General features: G+C 39.4%; 1 long non-coding RNA gene across 4 annotated transcripts; it reads left to right on the top strand.

Annotated features, from left to right (window-relative positions):
• Positions 1–748: 748 nt before the first annotated feature.
• On the top strand, positions 749–9,595 carry LOC123127484 (uncharacterized). Of its 4 annotated transcripts, none has more exons than XR_006462525.1 (12): positions 749–944; positions 1,038–1,158; positions 3,505–3,621; positions 3,731–3,891; positions 4,067–4,225; positions 4,340–4,816; positions 4,914–6,242; positions 8,047–8,201; positions 8,308–8,624; positions 8,818–8,920; positions 9,038–9,110; positions 9,204–9,595. It is a non-coding gene; the product is annotated as an uncharacterized lncRNA (long non-coding RNA). The 4 variants fall into 4 exon arrangements; XR_006462523.1 differs by having other exon boundaries at positions 1,038–1,183; XR_006462524.1 differs by having other exon boundaries at positions 1,038–3,621; positions 8,079–8,201.
• The last annotated feature ends 312 nt before the right edge of the window (positions 9,596–9,907 follow it).

Below are 9,907 nucleotides of genomic sequence, written 5' to 3'. Positions count from 1 at the left end.
CGTTTTCTGTTTTTTTCTTTCGAGAGAGTCACGGTTTTGCTTCTGCGAGAGGCACGGTTGTGCTTTCGCGAGAGTCACGGCCGTGCCTCTCGGAAAGGAAAAAACAAAACACGTTTTCTGTTGTTTTTCTTTCACGAGAGTCACGGTTTTGCTTCCGCGAGAGGCACAGTTGTACTTTCGCGAGAGTCACGGTCGTGCCTCTCAGAAAGGGAAAAACGCGTTTTCTGTTTTTTTTTCTTTCGCGAGAGTCACGGTTTTGCTTCCGCGAGAGACATGGTTGTGCTTTCGCGAGAGTCACGACCGTGCCTCTCAAAAACGGAAAAAACGCATTTTTTTTCTTTCACGTGAGTCACGGTTTTTCTTTCATGAGAGGCACGGGTGTGATTTCGCGAGAGGCACGGGTGTGCCTCTTTCAGAAAGGAAAAAAACCATGCTCCCGATTTGGTTTTTTCGCCCGGTTTTTTCGTCTGATTTTTTTCATGAAAAAAATTTCGTTAAAACCTATCAACATGGGATCTAGTTTTGAAGATCTCGACGCAAAAAATCCAATGGTGAAAAAGGTTCGGGATTTGAACGCATGGTTTAAAAGATAAACGTTTTAAATAAATGAATCTATGAAAAAAAAACTTTCCAGTTACAACAAGTGGCATGCTGCATGTGCGTCACTTGTCGCGAACTGGAAAGTGGAATGCTCTTTGCAACGAGTATTCCTTCTTAATTAGTTAGTGATTCGCAAAGTGTCGAGGTACGGCACACCACCCCTGACTTCATTTGGGCCGGCCTTTTTTCATTGTCCTCGTTTTTCGTTCATGCATCTCTTTCGTCGCTCCAGATAAGGAAGCTTTCGTTCGTATTCATCTGCTTCTCCTGTCGGATGCCCGATCCTCCCTCTTCATTTGCTTCTTCCTCGGGGCTCCTAATCCGGCAGGACACTGCCGCCCCTCGTAAGCAGTCAACAGTTCTCTCTCCCCCTGATTTGTCCGCCTCATCGCTAATCTGATCTGGCTGACGTCGTCGCAATGGATGTTTATTTGCAGGTGTTTAGTGTCTCCATCGTCGGTGTCGGCTTTGTCTGGGTTCCATCAAGCTCGGCGGCGTCTAGGGCTCCCGTCAAGGCCTGCGTCTTTTAGGGTTCCTTCAAGCTCCGCGTCATCTAGGGTTCGTCAAGTTCATCATCTTGAATGTAATGGCCCCAATTCTGCGCGATTTGTTCCTTTCTGTCTGTGTGTTACTACAAGATCGAGGCTATTTATTGCGTTAGTGTCTGTTCTTGTGTTTGCTAGGGTTTGATGAACATGGTCTTGTACAGGGCAGTTCTGATTTGGTGAATCTGAGTCTAGACTAGGGGGTTGTCTTCAGAGATTAGATTTCAGGGTATGATGCGGCATGATGATATGGTGTTGTGTGTTCGTGTGCTTTGCTTTCTGATTCTTGTTTCTATTTTTGTTGATGATGATATGGGGGTTGTGTATCTCAATGGAGAAGTTCTTATCGCTTGTTTTACATGTTCTTTTTAGTTTTTGTAATGTGTAGCAGCATTATGGACTAGTTCAGTTGGCTTGTTAGGATGTATTTTCCTTAGAAGCAAGCACCTGTCAACATATTTAACCAACTAAAATTACTTAATTTTTCGTATGTTGGTTTGATCAGTACTAGTTCTCTGTGTCTGTTGTGGCTGGGTGTCGTCAGTGGATCTTCTTCTGTTTAGTTGTTAATTAAGAAAAATAAAGTCGTTTGCTGGACTAGACACTAGGGGACAGAAGATAGCAATCAACATGCAAAACCAGTGCGATGCAAATTTGTGAACAGAACTTGATGAACCTGAGTTTAAGGTTTCAGCGCCACCCCACCAAGTGGGTGCACAAATAGTTTATTGGTTTTTGTGTTCTCTGAGTTTATTGTTTCAGCGCCACCCCACCAAGTGAACTATTTTTCTTTGTTTATCTGGGAGTTGTGTGCGATGTCTAGTACTGGAGCTTCTATTTGTTCAAGTGGACGCATCTATCATCAGTTGGCAGTTATCTTCTATGTAAATGAATTATAAGTGAAGCCCGATCTTTGCTTAGACAAGTGTGATAAGTTGGTTGCATAATTTACTGTAGCATCTACCAAATAACTATATAGATTTAGGTAATTTGTTCCTACTGCTGCTTACTATAATAGCTAGTTTTCTTGTGTCTTTTTTCGTTTTACCGCGAGTGATGCTATAAGGGAATGACTAGGGAAAGTATAAAATGATTCAAAAAACTCCATCTCCAGCCATTGTTGAATTAATGTCTGTAGCTTAGAATTAAATGGTTCAAAAAACATTAGCCATTATTTTGGTCTGGAAATCAGCCAACAAGAATAATAGTACTTCTGAAATTGTCTACATTGTCTCTCATTTTTTTTCTGGTGCTTATTCTTGTGTGGATGTGTTGTATAAAAGTGAATAAGCATTTTTTTATGGACTAGTGTTAGGTCTGGTGATTTTTGTTGTAGGTTACAACTAACAATTACTTAGATGTTTTTTCATCATGTTCATATGTGTGCATTGATGTTATTTTGCAACAACTTTAGCACTAGTACTTGTACCTTGATACTTTATTACATGATGGATGACCTTTGTGTTTCTACTCTTTTCACATATGTATGGTTCTGGTGCTAGTTTTGTTTTTTTAGACGAGTGTTCGTTATTGAAATGGTATTAGGTGATGTGACTGTAGTTTTTGATATAGGACGTTAACCCAGTAGTGCAGGATGAAAGTTGCAAGATGTGGTACTTATTAGTTTGATACTTTCTTGTTATTCATTTGCTTGTTTTTTTAATGTATTACATGTTTTTTAACTGTCATACTTTCTTTGTTGTGACTTATACACGTACCAATGATACTAAGTACTGCTTTTGTTTCCTTGAATTAATCTTTGTTTCAACAGCTTACTTTTTTATTATTGTACGGTTGTCCCTCAACTGTCAAAATGCCTAGACTTTACAAATATCCTTAGGGTACTATCAAGCACAGATTTTCGACCGTTAGGTGGCATAAGGCAGTTTGTGATTTAACTGACAAACAGAAGTCGTATGTTTCCAAATATGAGCTCGATAATCTCCTGAATATTCATCCTCATTTGATGATTCGAATTCCAATTCTGCAATTGCAAACCACATAAACTATAATGGACCTGGAGTTTTCAGAAAGGGTCAAAAGATCATTCGTCTTAGAAGGGAGATGGTAATTCAGGTTTTTGGTATCCGTTCTGGTTCTGTGCCTTTTCCTCTGGACAACACAGATGTAGTTGTTGTGGCTAGAGTATTACAACTTAGGTTTCAGTATCTTGATAATGGTCAGAAGTACATTCCAGTCGATAATATTATCACTATGATGAAGAATGACGAGACCGCGGAAGGTTTCATGTGGAGCTTCATGTTTCTATTTTCTGTCCAACCTCTCGGAATTATGCAAATTGGAAAATTCTTTATGGCTCCATGACATTACTAAGCTGAAGACCTTTGATTTGGATCAGCTTTGCATTGATCACTTGAACAAGGAAATTGATAATTTCAGCACCAATCTCTTCAACAAAACTGAAATTCCGTTGAACATTTCAATCTATGTTGGTGGATGCTTATCTTTAGCCGCTGTAAGTTTTCTAATTTTTTTCTCCTTTTCATTTTTTAATGTAGTGTTAACTTCTGCATTCTTTTTTATAGTCATTGATTCCCTCGTTCATCTTTTCTCATGATTGCTAGATTGTTTATCTGGACTTAGTAGACTTCACAAAAGTGAGCAACGAAACATCAATTATGCAGTCCATAGAATAGTCCATGTTCAGAATGAAGACTTTGACTATCTATCTATAGTGGACTTGAACACATCATCAAAGAAGCCGTTTGTATTGGGATTCTTACCAGTAAGCTTGTTTTATCCTTTTTTTATTCTTTTGTGCATTCTTTAAGTGAGGGAAAAACTTGTAGTTATAGTTTCGAACAAGAAGGAGCATTTTTTCATTGTTTATACTTTTGGTTCCATGATCTGTTTAAGAATACCCAGTAAGCTTTGTTGACTATATTTTTTATCTTGTTCAGCTGAGAGACATCTCCTCGACACCTTACAGTGCTCGTGCAATCGTATTGGCTGAGGAAAAGTGGCTGAATGCCCCACAAACTTACCATAATGAGGAAAATGTCATTCCAAACTACAGTGACATCTCAAATGTTGCATCTACTTCGAACCATAATCCAGAAGTATGTTTTCATGCTTTTTATTGCCTTTTGTTTATTAATACATTTTAGTCTTGTCAGCTCATTTTCATAGTAGAACTTATACACATGTATCTTTTTTGTTTGTCAAACTAATAGGCTATGAACATAATATCTCAAGTTGTTGCAAAGCATGATCAAATTTGGAAGAAGCTTCATGAACAACATGTGTAGAGTATGTTTGCATATATGCAAGCAACTCTGTTGTCTTTACAACCAAATTCAAACATGCAAGTCAACATTGCTGGCACTTCAACCATAAATCCCATTATTCTTCTTTCAGCAGCAAACAACAGGAATAATCTCAGTGAACCAGCAGTAAACACCAACAATCGCCCAGTTGAGGTAAACAATGAGCCAATTAGATGTTCTTTATTCCAAGATCATGTAGGAGTCAGTCCTACTCCTGATGTTACCTTAAGCCACACCAGCAAGGACATCCAAGTTCAAATTCCAACTCGAGTTCTAGAGCAAGTGTCAGTTCCTCAGCAAGTACAGGAAACTGACCGAGCACCTACAACTGTGAACATTGGGTTTTTTGTGGTATTAATGAAGCGAATTCAGTTGGGAACAATGGTAATCATTTTCACAACACACTTAATCAATATATTTCTTTTTAGTCAAACAAGTGAGAGCACTCAATTTGATTTTAACACTCTTATTGACATCTCAGGTACCATCTCTGAGCCAATTCAGACTCCATAATTGGCATTCCTGGAACCACTGTGTCCTGTTTATCCTATAGTAGATAGTGAGGCAAATCAGATAGATTTTCAGCATGTCAACATTGTGCCTGAAATCCCTCTTTCTGGGAACTCAGTTTATGTCAGTGAGCAAGTTCAGGTAGTGAATGAGCTAGAGTCAAGTGTTGTTAATGTGCTCAATCAGACCCCAAGTAAAGAAATGTCTGGTGCTTGTCCCAATCCTCCTTTCCTAGTTCAGAGCAATGCTAGTCCTCACAATCTACCATCTCCTTCAAGTAACAATCTGGGCCTCCAACGATCTGCATGAAACCTTCCACCTCCCCGTGTCACCGCTCGCATTGGAAGAAATACGTGACATACAGCTAACCTTGACCAAGATCTGCCCTTCCACATCGAATACTAATATTTGGCACTACATATGGGGCACGGCCACTTTCAGACCTAAGGACTACTATTCATATTTCTTTAGAGATGCCCGAACCGACCCCATGTTCAAACACCTGTGGAAATCAAAATGTACAATGAAGTTGAAGGTGTTTGGTTGGCTGCTTTTTCACGACAGACTCAACACACGTAATATGTTGAAGCGGAGGCACTTTAACATCGGATATGATTTTGACTGTCTCCTTTGCGGGCTTCCAATCGAAGAAACAGTGGACCATATGATCTTCACTTGTGATTTTAGCAGGACATGCTGGACCAAACTTGGTATTCAATGGACCCCCTTTGGTAACCGTCTCACTGCTCTCAAGTTGAACAGAGACTCCTGGCGTGACCCATTTTTCATGGAAATTTTTCTCACTGCCAGATGGAGCCTATGGAAGGAAGGAACAACAAACACTTCCATGGAGTTGACCCTACTGTTGGGTCCTGGTTTTCATGCTTCAAAAATGACCTAGGTCAACTCCAGCATAGAGTCAAAGAGGCCCATAGAGGCTTGTTTGTCAATCTTTGTTCTGCTCTAGGTTGATAGTTTCTATCTCTTTTTCTTACCTGACTCCTCCCGTGGAGAGCTGGTAATTCACCCCTCCCTGGTTTGTGGGGAGGGGGAGTAGATGGGTAACCGAGTTAGGCACCCTATATGTCTATGTAAACACCCCATTTATATAGATATATAAAATCACAGTGGGAGTCCTCTCCCACTGTCAATTCCCTAAAAAACAATCTAATTGAAGATGGTTGTATTCCAAAGGAATTGAATTCACAAAAAACTGAAAACATGGGTGATGGCATTGAAATCGCCATGGAGTATGCTGATGATATTTTGATGCCACAACTTGACAACTCAGTTCCCAAAGGTAACTTCTATTTGCTTTCTCTTGGTGCTCCATTGTCTTCTTTCATCACGTTGAAAATTTTACTTGCAATTTCTGGTTTAGTTTTGGGATGCCCTGCCATATTCTTTTTGTATGCTTCACGGTTTTTCTGCACACAATGCTTATTATATGCAATTCATTGATTTTGTATAGACATTGTAGTACCTGAGAATAAGTCATCTGATGCAGCAATGAATATATCTGGTCCGAGCACTATATAGAAAAGAAATCAAAAGAAAAGGAAAGCTGAAGTCTTATGTTCTGAAGAAAAGCTATCAAAGATAACTATCGAACCTCATGTTCAGGAATTTTATAAGAAGTACCTTGGAAACAAATACTTCAATACAACAACAACAACAAAACCTTTAGTCCCAAACAAGTTGGGGTAGGCTAGAGGTGAAACCCATAAGATCTCGCAACCAACTCATGGCTCTGGCACATGGATAGCAAGCTTCCACGCACCCCTGTCCATAGCTAGCTCTTTGGTGATACTCCAATCCTTTAGGTCTCTCTTAACGGACTCCTCCCATGTCAAATTCGGTCTACCCCGCCCTCTCTTGACATTCTCCGCACGCTTTAGCTGTCCACTATGCACCAGAGCTTCTGGAGGCCTGCGCTGAATATGCCCAAACCATCTCAGACGATGTTGGACAAGCTTCTCTTCAATTGGTGCTACCCCAACTCTATCTCGTATATCATCATTCCGGACTCGATCCTTCCTCGTGTGGCCACACATCCATCTCAACATACGCATCTCTGCCACACCTAACTGTTGAACATGTCGCCTTTTAGTCGGCCAACACTCAGCGCCATACAACATTGCGGGTCGAACCGCCGTCCTGTAGAACTTGCCTTTTAGCTTTTGTGGCACTCTCTTATCACAGAGAATGCTAGAAGCTTGGCGCCACTTCATCCATTCGGCTTTGATTCGATGGTTCACATCTTCATCAATACCCCCATCCTCCTGCAGCATTGACCCCAAATACCGAAACGTGTCCTTCTGAGGTACCACCTGGCCATCAAGGCTAACCTACTCCTCACACCTAGTAGTACTGAAACCGCACATCATGTACTCGGTTTTAGTTCTACTAAGCCTAAACCCTTTCGATTCCAAGGTTTGTCTCCATAACTCTAACTTCCTATTTACCCCCGTCCGACTATCATCAACTAGCACCACATCATCCGCAAAGAGCATGCACCATGGGATATCTCCTTGTATATCCCTTGTGACCTCATCCATCACCAATGCAAAAATATAAGGGCTCAGAGCTGACCCCTGATGCAGTCCTATCTTAATCGGGAAGTCATCAGTGTCGACATCACTTGTTCGAACACTTGTCACAACATTATCGTACATGTCCTTGATGAGGGTAATGTACTTTGCTGGGACTTTGTGTTTCTCCAAGGCCCACCACATGACATTCCGCGGTATCTTATCATAGGCCTTCTCCAAGTCAATGAACACCATATGCAAGTCCTTCTTTTGCTCCCTATATCTCTCCATAAGTTGTCGTACCAAGAAAATGGCTTCCATGGTCGACCTCCCAGGCATGAAACCAAACTGATTTTTGGTCACGCTTGTCATTCTTCTTAAGCGGTGCTCAATGACTCTCTCCCATAGCTTCATTGTATGGCTCATCAGCTTAATAATGGTGATAAGTAAGTTATTTCAGGAACAACTTTTTCTTTAAACATCAAATGATCTTCGTATTTGTGCATTTTGTTTTTGAACTATTCTATTATTTTCCATGTACTCCGACTGTTATCGATGTCAATGGCTTTCCAGTGGACTATGATAATTTCTACAATTCTCTGAAGGCAATAGGAAAGGTTGATAATGAAATATTCAATGCCTATGTCCAAGTTTTCAATTACGATAATGAAAGTCCAGCTCCAAAAACTAAAGAACCTTCAAAGTATTGCTTTACTTCCTACTTCAAGGTAATTCTCTAATGCTCATTGATATTTTTGTATGTTTTTGTTTCACAATATACTCCTACAAGTTATTATGTTCTTAATGCCTTTATCTGTTTCATCTTTTCTGTAGGAGAAACTGCTTCTAGATCCCCGAAACTTCAATTCTAGGTCTTGCCTAAGAGAATTCAAGAAACTATACTCGGGGAAGAGCTTACATAAGCGTGATCTAGTACACATTTTTTTATCATTCCATGAAACCATCATTTTTGCATCTTTTTCATCTATACTCATTTTTCTACTTTAATTGCCATCCAACTTTACTTCCCCCGAGTTGATTCCTTCCGTTGGACTTTGTTCTGCGTCAGCAATCTCTTTGAAACAGTTAATTTCTTCAATTCAAGGAGTTATGTTCCTCAAAATCAAGTCAACAAGTTAACATCAAATCTGGTTTGTTTTCTTATTTTATTTGTCTTACTCTTCACCTTATAAGAGCAAATGTTTTATCTGGTACCTGTCACATGTTACTTTCTAAGAACGTATGACTATATTTTCCACATAATTTAACTTTTGTATTTCTTTACTAAAGTTTTGTGTTTGTTTAACTCTGCAACTTCTTTTAAATAACTTCTTTTAAATGTAGGCAATCAACATGGGCACCCTTTTGAAGTCTTCTGGATCCATATACAAGAATGTCGAGAAATTTGAGTGCATTTCGCCTGAGAACTACCCCAGCAAAACAACCTGTGAGTAAAAGAACTATCATTGTACTAAGTCCACTTTTCTGTTTAACAAGCAATATACTTTACATTTTTGAAATAACATGTTCTTTTTCTGATTTTGATGTAAATGTCTTGGTACAGCCACAATTGTGCACTCTATGCTATTATGTACATGGATATCTGGGATGGCAAGAACATGAAGAACATTGACGATGTATATTCTTTTTGTTGTTCTATGTTCTTTTCCCTAGGTCTTTTTATCACTTTTATATGCTTAATCTTTTGCTCACATTTTCATCTGTATCAGGAAATTATTCCTCAATTCTGGCAGGTTGTCACTTACAAACTCGCAAAGTCTGACATCAATGAAGAATCCTTCTAGGAAGTTCAAGAAGATGTTTCAACCAAGAAGAGGAAGATGTGTCGTTACTTATGTTTACAAAGCAAATGCTTAAAGCTACTAAAGTGCATCGTTTTCACCCATCGATGTGTGCCTTTAATAATGTTCATTGCAAACTTGAAGCTACTTGTTTTATATACTTGAAGCTACTGTGCACCAGAAGTACTTATAAGTCACCTATCGAATGTTTGAAAAAAACTTTGAAGTATGCTTTTCTCTTGTGTGGAAAACAGTTTCCCACCGGTTTGTACCTAAACTAGTTACGTTACAAGTCATTCTTGGCAATCGTTTCAGCATTACTATATTTTTTACATGTTTTTTGAACTGCTTATTTTTCTTTTTTGTTTCTTCATGTATGTGTTGTTGTAAGTGCTTCTAGTGTCACCCCTAGTTGGTTTTGGAGTATTGATGACAAACGTGGTTGAGGGACTAATGTGTTTGTGAGATCCACATGAGAAACATAGGTAGAAGTCCCTATTGATTCGGTTTACCCATAAAAGATGACCCCTAAGAATGTATGAAGACATTGGTGGTTCGTGAAGACATTCGTGTCGAAGATAATGATGCGTTGATAACCCACAAGTATAGGGGATCACAATAATTTTCGAGGG

Source organism: Triticum aestivum, chromosome 6A (genome assembly GCF_018294505.1).
Source record: "Triticum aestivum cultivar Chinese Spring chromosome 6A, IWGSC CS RefSeq v2.1, whole genome shotgun sequence".
In the NCBI taxonomy this organism is placed as follows: domain Eukaryota; kingdom Viridiplantae; phylum Streptophyta; class Magnoliopsida; order Poales; family Poaceae; genus Triticum; species Triticum aestivum.
This window is presented reverse-complemented; position numbering and strand designations above follow the sequence as displayed.